The sequence below is a fragment of the Musa acuminata genome, unplaced genomic scaffold, assembly GCF_036884655.1.
Source record: "Musa acuminata AAA Group cultivar baxijiao unplaced genomic scaffold, Cavendish_Baxijiao_AAA HiC_scaffold_71, whole genome shotgun sequence".
NCBI lineage: Eukaryota > Viridiplantae > Streptophyta > Magnoliopsida > Zingiberales > Musaceae > Musa > Musa acuminata.
The window spans coordinates 121733-136477 of NW_027020352.1; the positions used below are offsets into that span (position 1 = coordinate 121733).

At 37.0% G+C, this 14745-nt stretch overlaps 1 pseudogene; it reads right to left on the minus strand.

The window, feature by feature from the left end:
* Positions 1 to 3416: 3416 nt before the first annotated feature.
* Positions 3417 to 14696, minus strand: LOC108951762 (uncharacterized; annotated as a pseudogene).
* Positions 14697 to 14745: the final 49 nt, after the last annotated feature.

Below are 14745 nucleotides of genomic sequence, written 5' to 3' on the forward strand. Positions count from 1 at the left end.
AAACTGATACAGTCACAAACGGCAACCGTGATCATGAACATACCATTACGTGGGTGTGCAGCAAGTTATTTGCCTGTTGAAATGTGGTTTAAATTTCTCCTAAGAAACTTGACACAAAATTGCCTAATTTTTTGTTTTCTTTTCTGTAACAAAACACTGCTTGCCTCTCCTTGAGAAAATGCAACCACAAGAATCCACAAGTTTAGATTTAACAGAAGCCTTAGGGTGTCTTCATGCCACACATAACTAATAGTTCCAGCAGCATCTGATTCTAACTAATCCACAACTTGATTACTCCCATAGAGGTAATGATGCTCTAAAGAAATGTGTTCATCAGGTATATCCAACTCCAAGATGCCCATCAAATAGGCAAACTAGGATTATAGAAATGCTACTGTATCTACTCAAGAAACATCGGAGGATGAATTTCCCTATATCCATATGCAACATAATATGCAGCATGACTACCACATTTTACAATTTTCATCACTAAAGCATTAAACATTACTTAACCAGTATAATCTGTGTGAACTAAAGTAATGAGCACTTAAGTGCCACAGCAACCATGGACTAATTATATAAGGTTCCACACCAGGAATCCCGGTGGTCACCAATATGGCCAGTGTGGATTTGCTGAAGTATATGCTGCTGGCTAACAAAATTCTATAACTTAAAAGGAGAATGACTGTATATCAAGTTACTTTTCAAGATGCAGTTATTTGGAAAAGCAGGGTTGCTCTGTATCCAGATTTATGATATATCTTAACTAAATGTAACGGAACATAGATCTACAACACAGAACAGCTGCTTTAAGTAGAGGCATCAATTTCTAATCACATGCACCAAGTCAAACCAAACCCACCGGACTGTTTAGGATAACTTGTCATGAACATAGTTCAGAGCCTGGTCGAGAACTCTTGACCTGTTGGCTGGTTGGCTATATTAAGGTCAAGCATACTTTTTGCTTATAGCAATGTTTTAATTATATCTTCTTGAACCCCCTTCTGACATGCAAAACCAAATATGATCAACCACTCTGACCATATAGCTATATAGTTTGGTTCCTCAATCCTCATTTAGAAATCTAAACCCACTAGAAAATTGGCTCGATTCACATCAGCCTTACATGTCCCTACTATAACCCATCTCAGCGTGACTGACCCAACTCGTCAATCACCTCTAGTTCAAGAATTTGTCATCTTTAAGATTTGTCCCTTTTTGCCTCTATGTACTGCTAATGAATTTGAAATTTTATTAACAGGAAAGGTTGACTGATGAAGTTGCTGAGATGACTTGTAAATTCTCCTCTGCTCAGATTGAGAAAGTCTCCGGTAGTCCAACTTTGAAACTCCCTCATTTATTCAATCTAACTCCAAATTCATCGGGGAAAGGCAACCAAGCACCAAAGCAGCATCCTGTAGGTAGTCAAACCAATCAGGAAACTTTGCCAGCCCCAAAAACAGTTTCACCTCCATTTACAATTGATGAAGATGGTGAAGCACAAGGTCAGCGCCTTCAGCCATTACCCACTCGAGGCGATCTTCAGATGTTGAAGACCAACAGCTATTATCCAGTTTCTACTTTGTTTACATAATAAATAGAGATGAGCAAATTTTACTTGTCTATTCACTATTCCATGTGGTTTAATTTTTCAGAGACTGATGATTATTATGCTCACAACATTCGTCGTTCTGTTCGTGAAGCTGCACTATCAAGCTCATCAAGCAACTCAGAATTGTTGCAGGAAAGAAGCAGTGATGATGGTTCTGAACACTTCTTTATACCTCTATCAACAACAGATGCTGCTTCTCAGAAAGAAATCGACTATGTTCCTAACTGGAGAAATCAACAACTGGTTTTCTCCTCACCACCAGAAGATCAGGCCCCGATGAACATGACAGATCTTTCCTGTAATGCCAATAGCCAGCAAAGCTTCATTCCAGATATGTTAAATAAATTGAATGGACTGAAGGAGAACAAAAACCTGGCCAGGCTGTTCCAACCATCCACTGAAAAAATACAAAGAACGCATCCTGAAGCTAACAACACTCTGGATCAAGTTTTCTCACCTCCATTGTTACTGGAATCATCATTCTTCCAAGATGCATACGAGGACTTGCTTGGTATGGTTAATATTTCCAGGCATGTGTTGGTATATTTTTTCAAACTGCCTAGTGTGGGTGTTGATTTTGGTCTTCACTGTCCGCTCTGTTGGCTGAGTGCATTGCTCATAGTTCTTGTTCCTGATTACTACACCGCTAACTGTGGCAACCATTTTCTTTTCTTCTGCAGCACCATTATCTGAAACTGATGCTGCTCTCATGGAACACTAGAGTTCCATATCCACCATGGTGGTGGTATTATATGCAGCTGAAGAGAAAGGTTAGATGCAGCAGTCTTGGTCAGAGGGCCAACATCATACATTTGTTTGCGATGCGATGGTGACTAACTTAAGCAACTGAAATATAAGGGTTTCTAATTCGAGTTTGAATCGTGTGATGTAGTCTAATTTACATGCGATTTCACTGTTGTTGTTGGTTGTTTTGATGATGGTGTCATTTTCTCTACCCGGTGTGTAGCAGCTGTAATTATGTTGTATCTTTTCCGACTTAACAAAATGTCCTTCTTACCCTTCAATGGCTTGTTTTGGATTTGTGGGTCAGATCTTTGTTATCGTCATGGGTAAATATTGGTGACATGTGGACTGCAAGTTATAATTCGGTATTTTGTGAATCAGGTTTTGTGCACAAGCAATCAGTTTGCCTACAAATGACTCATGGAGAATCCTCTGTAACCCATATGCAAATCAAAATTCTAATTGCATATAAGTCTCACAATTTTCTTGGTAGTCTGAGGGTATAACCATCAAAATTCTAATTGCATATAACTATCACAATTTTCTTGGTAGTCTTCGGGTATAACTATCAAAAATCTAATTGCATATAACTATCACAATTGCATATAACTATCAAAATTTTAATTTCCTTAATTTTACCTTCGAAACCACTATTTTAACATCTTTGTGCGATGCAATAGCACAAACAAATTCTCAAAGAATCCATAAGCCTTTATCCGATTTGCTCTTCAAATTCTAAAACACTCTTTTAAAAAACTCAACACTCAATCTAACTTTCCTCCTTTCATTAGAGTGTTGGACATCTGGAGTAAGTTTGGCGAGAGACTCATCATCTAGTCGGTTTGCCCGATGGGTGGTGGGCTCAGTCATGGTCGTCACAAATTATGGAATTATCACCGACTCACCCATCCTTCACTGCAACTTTCTTGATGACCGTCATGCCTCCTTCATGGCAAAATCTTCTTGCTCTTTTTCTGCTTGAGCCTCTTGCTGTGCTCATCTAATGATTTTTCCTGTTTGAGGGGTGGCAAGACACTATTGTCTTCAGATTCAGCTTAACTTAATACATGGGCTTCACTTGTTTCATCATCGTACTGGTCCCAGACTTTCTTTTCTTCTTGACTTTGCCAACTCTCTTCCTTTTAGATACTTTCTTACCGCTAGAGATTGGCAATTCATCATTATCTATGGTTTCAGTATCATCGCATACTTGTAGATCAGCTTGTTGATCACAAGTATTGCCATTGGAACCTGTTTAACAAGAATTTTGAGACATTATCAAATTGTTTTACATGACGAACGAGTTCCTTACAGATTTTCTAACATTAATTAAAGAAGAAAACCGACCTATTCTAGAATAGGATTTAGGTAAAAAGCTACCAACAATCTACATGTACAATTTGTTCCAACATCACTGTGCTGACAAGCACTGCCATAAAACATGCCTATTTGTCTGTGCTTCATGATATCATAACCCAAATACTTCATAGGCTAGCCAGATTTTTTTTTGTGGTAGAATACTTGACCAAACCTAAATGGAGGTACCATGACTAAAGATTCAACAATAACTAATGAGATGCCCATGACCACCGGGAACCAGAAGAGTCCTGATGGTAAGGCTTGTCTAAATCATTTGCTATTAATAGTGTAATACAGTAAATTTATTGCCAATGATGTAAGAAGTCCATGGACTGATATTACTAGTAACTAGCACACATGGGCATGCTGTTGCTCAGGTATGTATACTCTTGTAACCCAAATATTTTATCAAACTATATAAATCTGAACACATGGAATATGTTTTGATTGGGTTTTGTTTCAAATTTAGCATGCATTTAGGGCTTCGTTCATCATAACATGTGATCCAAATTGTACCAAGTGGGCCTTGTCATGTGACCCAAATTGCCTAAGCCCATGCATTATCAGCATCCCTGTCAGGTCATTTGCCTAAGTGGGATTATTAGGAAGTCACAATCTACCCTAACCAAATGGAGATGTCCTCAACAAAACTGGCTCAAAATCCCTCACTCAAGTACACTATTATCATGGTGCACATGATGTTCATGGTGTTAACCCTAAAGCTAGTTGACCTACTAATCCATTATTTGTATGGAGGTTAGCTATGTTTTAGATAAGACTTAGTTGACCTACTAATCCATTATTTATATGGAGCAGAAACAAACACACGAGATGTTAACCATGTTTGTTATTTGAAATAGATCAATCAAGTTACATGTACTAATATCACATTCATTTCCAATGTGGATCTACCGAAGTATTAAGTTGTATAGAGCCATAGAGCATGTAAATGTGAATTTGTAGTGTCAAATCCAAATTGTTAAATAAGTAATACCTGAGAAATGTGAATCGATCACCACATTTGTTAGATGTTGCTTGAGGAAAACCTATTAAAAAAAGAAATATACTCAATGATAGGTTTATACAAACCAAAAAGAAAATGTGAACTGTTTGCAAGCACTAGTTGTTGAACCTATGCATTCCTCTACAATATGCATCCAATTACCCCAATATAACCTATAAATTAATGGGCTTTACATGAAAAATGAATCTAAACCAAGAGGAAGAACTAAATTGCAAAGCACTACCAAACTTAAATTCCCTTCTTTAAAATTGTTCTATTATATGTAAGCCAAAGGATACTGAAAATTTTGTTGAAGCAAGATCCATTTATGAGCTGATAGTAGTTATAGCATACCGCAGATAGAAGTTGTCTCGTCTTTGCATCCCACACACGCAAATAGCTGTCCAATCCTATAAACCAATATCATCATTAAGCATGACCTTATAAACCTACGACCAAAACACTAATGCATAATGTGGCGAGTAAAGAACTAAGGTTTGCACGAAAGCATAGTTTGACATATTACTTGTGAAGACATGGCATATGAAATTAAAAATATTTCATGCTTAACTATAGTTTTACCAAAAAAAACTCATAGCAAGAATATATATTACAGTTTCAAACATGACAAGAAATTTCAGTCAAAGCTCTAGGGCCAGCAAAATAAGAGAAAAAGATTCTCTTACATCTTGAACGTTCAAAATTATAGTTAACTTTTAATAAAAAGTAAACTTGAATTTGCAAGGTACAAGTCACCACAAACAAGTATCCCAAAGTATGGCAGTACACTTTTCAGCATGTATCATCTTTTTAAATTACCAACAAGAGAACTTCCAAAACAACACATCCAAATATTACAAATGATGTCCATCTAATGCCGAGTCTATTGAGGTGGGAACTACCTAAAACTTGATGATGCTTACTGCTACCATTGAGATATTTTCTTCAATAAAATCTGTCAACATGACATAGCTAGAAATGAGAATTTCACACTAGGCCGATGGTGTACTGCCCCAATGGCTAATCCAATCAAATTGGGGATTGGGTCAAGGTCGATGTCGGACCCAGGGTTGGGTTATAATTGTTCAAAACTAATCAGGACCGGGACAAGAACAATATCACCTATCCCCATCCCCATCTCAAGCCTCCCCCATCCTTTCTCCACGTATCCGACCGCACCAGAAAAAAAACCCCAGCAATTTCATATAAGTAATTTACCTACTATCTTGTTAATATAATTAAAGAATATATCAATAGTAAAAAATGTATTCATAAGCTATGAGATAATAGTTACATCAATCTTTATTGTGTCGGAGATGGTACTAAGTTTATGAACCCGAGTCAAAGATGAGGCAAGGTCAGGGGACTTGACTAAATCCAATTCAACTGGGTCGGGTTTGAACAGATTTGACAGGGAAACATGCATAATCATGGTTGAATTAGGGTACAATTTTCCAAAACCGATTTAAGTCCAAGACAAGGACAGATATCACCTAACCCAACCCCAAGCCTGCCTGCACCAGCCCATCTCACCCCAATGAAAAAAATGAACCCCCAACTATCTTGCAAATATAACTGAAGCATATGCCAATAATAATACATGTATTCTCGTAGGAAATTCATGCAGCGGTAAGACAGCTAGTACCATTAATTTTTTGTGTGGGTCATGGATGGTAATAAATTTATAAACCCGAGTCGAAGATGAGCAGGATGAGAGCCGTATGTTAGACATAACACTTTGGTTTTCATTAGAAACACAAACAGAAGGATGTTTATCTTTAACAAAATTGATTGTAAAATAACTCCCAATAAACCATGAAAAGTATGTCGAACATTAACCTTCAAGATGAAACAGTATGCACCAGTAATTTCTCTTGAAATGAAACAATGACTGATAATCCATGGAGGATCGTTACTCAACATATCAAAGAACAATAGAAAGCTTGAAAAGTTACATTAAATGAAAACCACCAAATATATTAAATTTGGTATATCTGAGTTATAAACTAAAAACTTCCAACATGGAACACTATTCTTTTTCCTTTTTTTCGAGGAAACAAAACACTATTTTGTGCCATGGTAGAAGTAAAATTGACTGAATATGTTGAATTAACAGTATACAACTTCTTACCACAAGATGCTATCATGGGAAGTTCTGGATGTCTCGCTATAGATCTGATGCTTCCAGAGCACTTACCAATAAAGCATCCGATCAGTTTTCTTGAAACAAGGAAATCGACTGCCATCTAGTCAACATCAAGAGTTAGTTCTAAATATTAGTAACCCTGAATCACTTGAATCACCAGGGGCCAATTCATCATTGATAGAAGCTAATTATTAATTGTCTAACAGGTGATACAAATGTGAAACCATTAAAAGAAAACTCAGATATTTCAAAATCATAAGCATCAGAATAACGGTAAATACTACAATTCAAAAAACTAAAATGAATGGTACTACCCATTACCCCATACTTTAACGACACTAGGAATTTGAATTGTTAAATAAGATTTTTCAGCTATAAGCATGTCCTAGCTTCAAGCTCACATTGGAAAAATCTACCCAGTTAATTAGATGAAATATTATTACTTGAACTGAGTTAATAACAGAAAATATAAGTTCCAAGTGAGTCAAGCTAGTTCCGTCTCTGATAATGAGCTCAATTCATTAACATTCTTTGGACCAAATCCTTAATCCAAGAGCACAGGTCACCAAAAATGTAAACATAAAGCATGGACTTCTCAGAAATGACAGAAAGCATTAATGCACAAAAAACAGGAGGATGACTACTTACCGCACATAGTTAAGAATAGTTGAGCCAGTTCATTGACAATGAAAAGAAATTAGAACATCATGTAATCAACTGAGAAAACTATGTAATATAGGAGTTAGCATAATTTCCTTTATGCATACCATACCTGCAACACATGTCACATTCAAACCTTTAGTTTCCTTGTTGGAAGTGACTATTCCTGGTTCTATATCCTTAATTCATGTTGAGTCTTAAACTTTTTTTACGATTTCATAAAGGCCTTCAACATCAGCTGATTACTTCTAAAATTGCTTATGATGTAGCCACATATATTGTCTGACATAAAACTGTTTGAAAGAACTTTCTGTTCTACTGAAAGTTTCAACTCCAACAATTTGACCATAAAGGAATAACAAGTTGAGGTTCATCGGACAGCCCAAAAACTAAAAAGTTTTTATCGATGAAATAAAATAAGAAACCGTGATAATTTTGTCCATTATGGTAATAGGACTTAGTTTATTATGGGAGTAGGAACAAGGAGCTAGACATATGATAAATGTCTATAAGAATCAAAGAGTCTTAGATATGAGATGATAACTAAACGGCAATCAGAGAAAGGATCTGATCAAGAAATTATATCCAATCAAGAAATTATATCCACAAAAAAAGAAAACAAAAGAGAAATAAACAAAACAACTAAATATAATTAACAATGTAGTTGTACAGTGACCTTGTAGAACTATGACTTTCACTAGTTCTCATACATGAAATTTCAGAATCATGAGATTATGATCATAAAAAACAACAAACTAAAGAGGATGAATGAATCGGGTAAATAAAATTAAAGCATAGCCGCATAGTGTACGTGTAGAACTATGTCTTTTACCTGTTCTCATATCAAATGAAGCAAGATCCCCAAAACCATTGCCTACATAGACTGTATAGCCATCTAGATCTTCACAAGCTGCTTTAATTGGAGATTCTCTAAAGTCGACTGAAATTACAGGTCTCCTCTGTGCTGAAGTATCATAAAGACGAATCTATCACAAGATATAATTTTTAACAAATAAGAGAATAATAACATACTGATCATTAGAATCTCATGCGGACTGAGTAATTAGTTTACATCATTTTCTCAACTTCTAAAGCAATGGGTCAAAAACTATTAACCACATACAAAAGATTCATTAATCAGGATAGACCATATGGTCAAGAATATTTCAACATTAATCAATAAACAGAAGAAAACTGTTTATTAACTACAAGTTGGTTAACACTCCAAATGTGCAAGCAGTATTTGTAAAAAAGTTTGGTCAGGCACTGTTATCATAAAATCAAACTTAAGGCTTTCACATGTATCCTCGATCTCATGGCAACAATTGCAAAAGTTGTCGAAAGACTTACAATAAAAGTTATACTCCCAACTATTAGCATTTTTTAGCTTGTAAGCTACAACTAGTAAACATATTTCATAGTGCCATACCTGATGATTGATCGTGCCAGCCACAACTTTTCTATGGTCATCTTCACTCAGAAAAGTTGCAGCAGTAAACCAAGTTGGAGAGAATATACCAAGTCTATTAGAAGGAGGCTACAAAAGACAAAGAGCAAACCGATAGAATCTTCATAATCAAAATACAAATAGACCAGAAACTCTCATTAAATTGCACTAATAAGAATGAAGTGACTCACAGATTTTGCACTCCAGATCTTACTGCATTTTCCAAGATCCCACATGTTCAATTCAATGCCATTCCTGAGAGAAAAGAAAACACAAATTAAAGTACTAGGCCAAAATTAGGCAATATAACAACCTTTCAAATTTTTATTAAAGAGGCTGTCACCCATGAATATAATTGCAACAAACTCATATACATTTCTTTAACAGCTTACGGAAACTTACCCTCCAAATAAGGCATAATTCTCACTTTTATCCACTGAAGAACATATTATTTTACCAGAAGAGCATACATTCCATGTAATATGAGAAGCAGGAGTTTTCTGGCGCATCACCGACGGGAATGGACCTCAAGCAAGCATTACCCTTTTCCAGACAGGTAAGTAATGAAACTGACCTGAAAAACATAAGGATTGAATGAATATAAGAATGTGCATGCAATTCGAGATCACAACTAAAGTTTGTAAGTAACAGTACCACCATGAACTAAATTTTACTCGATAGATGTACAGAATTTCCATTCTTGCATACAGATGCATGCATATGCAAAATCATTGTGAATATACGTCAGCTAGTTCTCCTCTCTTCTAGTTCTAATACAACTTTCTTTGTCCACAAAGCTTTGCTCTTGAATCACTAGATAAACCTTCGTATTAAGTTTCACTATCTATATACATTGGAACCTTGGGATGTCAAATACAGGAGTAAGTGCTGAAAGCAAGAATAATCTCTCTGAACTTTTTTATTCAATGTCCTGCAGATACATATGCCTGCAGCAGTCTTTTAAACATGATAGTGTCATAGGTTTGACCCCCTAAATGCAAATTGGGCAGGTGCTAAAATTTTAATTCAACCATCTGTGATACTCTTTCACATGAACAAGTTTCTACAGAATATATCTTAGGTACAGCAGATTGGTAAAATGTTCGGATACAAGTTCAAAAAAATGCTTCATCTGCTATGAGCTATGAACTATGGCATTTATTTATGTTACCTTGATGGAACATCGATTCCTTTAGTTTTGAAGAGATGCAATCCAACAACATGATCATCATTAAGAGAGCCATCCAGTGATAAGGGTTGATCGATCTTAGTGATGCCCAAAGCCTCTCCATTAATAGGATTTAGACACTCAACCTGGAATTCATAGAATATCCCATGTTTCAACAACCTAGAAAAAGAGGGTTTTCTCTTGTTTCATATATGATAACTTACCGAACCATTCTTGCGAGCAACAGCCAAAAGCTGCAAAGAATAGCAAACAATTTACAAGTGTCATGTCTAGAAGGTAGAAGAATATTTTACACGTCGAACTGTTATGAGATTAAAGATATAATTATACTAGAGTAACATATAAGAATTTCCTAACAAAGGAAAGAAAGGTGGAAACACATCTTTAGTGATTACATGCCAATCCAAGAATGCGAAATAGAATGTGACATTATAGTCAACAGAATTCGCAAATCCAAAACAGGGTTCCAATGAATTATAAAACTTCCTTATAGGAATTGATCCTAGATCTCAAACTAATCGTGAATAATCACATTAAAGTTTGTATAATACTTAGGAATGCTTGTCCACCGTAATCAAACTCTAAAATCTTTGAACATACACTTTTCTTTTGTAATGTTAAACCACCATATCTCCATTGATCATCCAAATTAAACTTTCAAGCTGGAAAGTGAAGGCACAAAATAGGTTTCTGCTTCTTTAAGAAAGAAGAACATAACATGAATATTAGCTTCAAACTAGAGAAGCTTTCATTAATATTCAAGAGAAACTAATAAGATCGATTTCTGGTTTACTTCAAAACTACCAAGAAGCCATGAAGATCCAAAAGGAGACTAACATAAGCTTTGATTTGATTGTTTACCTCCCATTAAGTAGTTAAGATTGTCATAGCATTCATTTATGTATAATAACTCAAATCCAACAAAGAATGTGATAACAAACCGGATCAGTTTTGTGATCAGAATAAGAAGCAGCAAGGACACAAGATGAAGCATTTGGCTGCCCCCATGTTTCTACCACCTTTGGAATTCCAGTCTTTCCATGAGCTTCGACAACTGAAAACTCATTGCAATATCACATCATGAGTTGTAATTAAGAAATGCATGCCATGTAGACCATTCAAGAAAGAGTAATGTTTAAGCAGGCGGCGCCTGGGCGCTCGCCCGAGCCCAGGCGTGGGCGCTTCGGGCGAGCGCCTGGGTAAATCAAGGCGACCGAACCAGAATTTAGGTCTGGTTCGGTTCTGATTCGGTTGTTAGTTGGTTCAATCGAACCAACTAAACCTATATAACCCCAACCCTAACCCTTACCCAACCCTAACCTCCTGCCGCAGCCGCTGCCGTTGCCGATCCCGATCCCGATCGCGATCTCGCTGCTCGTCGCTCCTGCTCCCGCTGCCGCTGCTCGCCGCTGTCGCTGCTCGCGCCTCCCGCGAGCCTTCCCGCTGCTCGCGCCTCCCTCGAGCCCTCCCGCAGCTCGCGCCTCCCGCGAGCCCTCTCGCTGCTCGCGCCTCCTACGAGCCCTCCCGCGAGCCTTCCCGCTGCTCGCGCCTCCCTCGAGCCCTCCCGCTGCTCGCGCCTCCCGCGAGCCCTCCCACTGCTCGTGCCTTCTGCTCCTTTTCCCTTTCCCGCTGCCGCCGCTCGCCGCTGCTGTGCCGCCGCTCGCCACTGCTACTGCCGCCGCTCGCCGCTGCTTCCTCGTTTCTCCATCAGGCTTAGTATATAGTATACTCTTAATATTAAGTTTATTTGAATTTTGAAATGATTAATTTTCTGTTAATAGATTAATAATATATTATTTTGATTTTAATGTTGTTAATTTTTATTTATTTGAAATTATTAATTATATTATATATTTTTATATTTTAGCGTCTCGCTTCGCTCGGGCGAGCGCCTGGGCGAGCGCCTAGCGCCTCGGGCGTTTGTGGACCTTGGCGCCTTTTGGCACCTAGCGTTTTTTAAATCACTGGGCAGTCATATGGTGTTTTGTTTGTCTTCAAGTTCCTTAGATTAATTGATAGTGGACATGTCACTCGAATCCCAGTCAAATGTCATACTAATCTTAAATTAAGAATTTACCCTTAGCATCACCCAATTTCTTCGAGAAAGAAAAACAAATTAGTCGATAACATAATGCTGTTGGATTTGGTAATTATCGATGAGTTTTGTTGATCATCCAAGCATTTAACAACTGTATCAATCATCGAGTGGACATGTCACCCGAATCCCAATCTAATGTAATACTGATCTTAAATTAAGAATTTACCCTTAGCATTACCCAATTTCTTCGAGAAAGAATAATAAATTAGTCGATAACATAAAGCTGTTGGATTTAGTAATTATCGATGAGTTTTGTTGATCATCCAAGCATGTAACTGTATCAACCATCGAGTGGACATGTCACCCGAATCGTCGATGAGCTTTGTTGATCATCCAAGCATTTAACTGTATCAGTCATCGAGTCCAGCAGATACTCTATCGATGTAAGGCCAGATGATGGGGATAACAATAGAATTTACAGAAAGGACGATGTAAATAAGCGAAGGATGTCACAACCGGGGGCATGGGTGAGCGAGCGAAGACGAATCAACAGCACCCGTAAGATTGGTTGTGAGAGAAAGATCAGTATTGCTGGCTATGGAAGGTGCCGAGAAACTCGATTGACGATTCTCAACACTATATCGTCGGCGACAATATCGAAAACAGAGCGACGAGTTCAAATCGGAAAGAATCGACACATGAAGCTCACTTTTAGGAGAGATCTAGAACATGTACTGGATCTTGACAAGAGGGGAGAACGTAGGAGTCCGCTAGGTCAGAGATCGACAACTCGATTTGGCTGGTCTCAGGAGACGTCCGACCAGGGCGATCTACGCTCGCCCGGCGCCGTTTAATCGGTGGCATAAAAAATAACGAAAGGATGGTCATGGTTCTCGACTACGGGTGGGCTGACGGGTGCATTATCCTTTTTGGTTTACCCCGCTTAAAAAACATCGTCGAGTCGGGTTTAAAATAAATTGATCTCGATCCAAATTTTATCGCTCGGTTCGGGTTATACCTAGTCTCGGTAACGGTGGAAAATAAATATTAACTCTTTTCCTCTCTTTTTTAGTTTTTTATTTTTTTTTATAAAAAAAATAATTTTTATGATAACGAAATTATCACTTATCATTAAGATAATATCGTATAATTAATTGAAACAATTCGATAAGGAAGATAAAATCTGATAATTATTTATAATCGATTGATATGAAACATTACAATCGATCATCGTCCAACTTATATTATCGTATAGAGGTTAGCATAGAAAGACGGTTCAAGCTTAGCTTCCCTGTCACTCATAAACATAAAATATCAATGGGGGACGTTAGGATAATTGTAAGCTATATTCTATATAAAGAAACATAGAAAACTGAAAGAATAAAAGAATTGATGGTTATGGTTCTCAACTACGGGAGGGCTGACTGGTGCACTATCCTTTTTTGTTTGGCCCGCTTACAATTGGCATCGTCGAGTCGGGCTTAAAATCAATTGATCTCGATCCAAATTCTAACGCTCGGTTCGGGTTATGCCCGGTCTCGGTAACGGTAGAAAATAGATATTAACTCTTTTCCTCTCTTTTTCAATTTTTTATTTTGTTTTATAAAAAAAATATTTTTTATTATAACGAATTTATCATTTACCATTAAGATAATATCATATAATTAATTGAAACGAGTCGATAGGGAAAATAAAATCTGATAATTAATTATAATCAATTGATATGAAACATTAGAGTCGATCACCGTACAACATATATTATCTTGTAGAGATTAGCATATAAAGACGATTTAAGTTTAGCTCCTCTCTCACTCATATGCATAAAATATCAACGGGGGACGTCAGGGTAATTGCAATCTATATTCTTTATAAAGCGGATCGAGATCAATTGATTTCAAGCCCAACTCGACGATGCCAATTGTGAGCGGGCCAAACCAAAAAGGATAGTGCACCCGTCAGCCCTCCCGTAGTCGAGAACCCTAACCATCTTTTCTTTTTTTCTTTCAGTCTTCTGTGTTTCTTTATAAAGAATATAGCTTGCAATTATCCTAACGTTCCCCATTTATATTTTATGCATATGAGTGACAGGGGAGCTAAGCTTGAACCGTCTTTCTATGCTAACATCTACACGATAATATATGTTGGACGGTGATCGACTCTAATATTTCATATCAATCGATTATAATTAATTATCTGATTTTATTTTCCCTATCGACTTATTTCAATTAATTATACGATATTATCTTAATGATAAATGATAATTTTGTTATAATAAAAAATATTTTTTTTATAAAATAAAATAAAAAACTAAAAAAGAGAGGAAAATAGTTAATATTTATTTTCCATCGTTACCGAGACTAGGTATAACCCGAACCGAGCGATAAAATTTGGATCGAGATCAATTTATTTTAAACCCGACTCGACGATGTTTGTAAGCGAGCCAAACCAAAAAGGATAATGCACCCGTCAGCCCTCCCGTAGTCGAGAACCCTGACCATCCTTTCTTTATTTTTTTTGCCACCGGTTAAGTGGCGTCGAGCAAGCGTA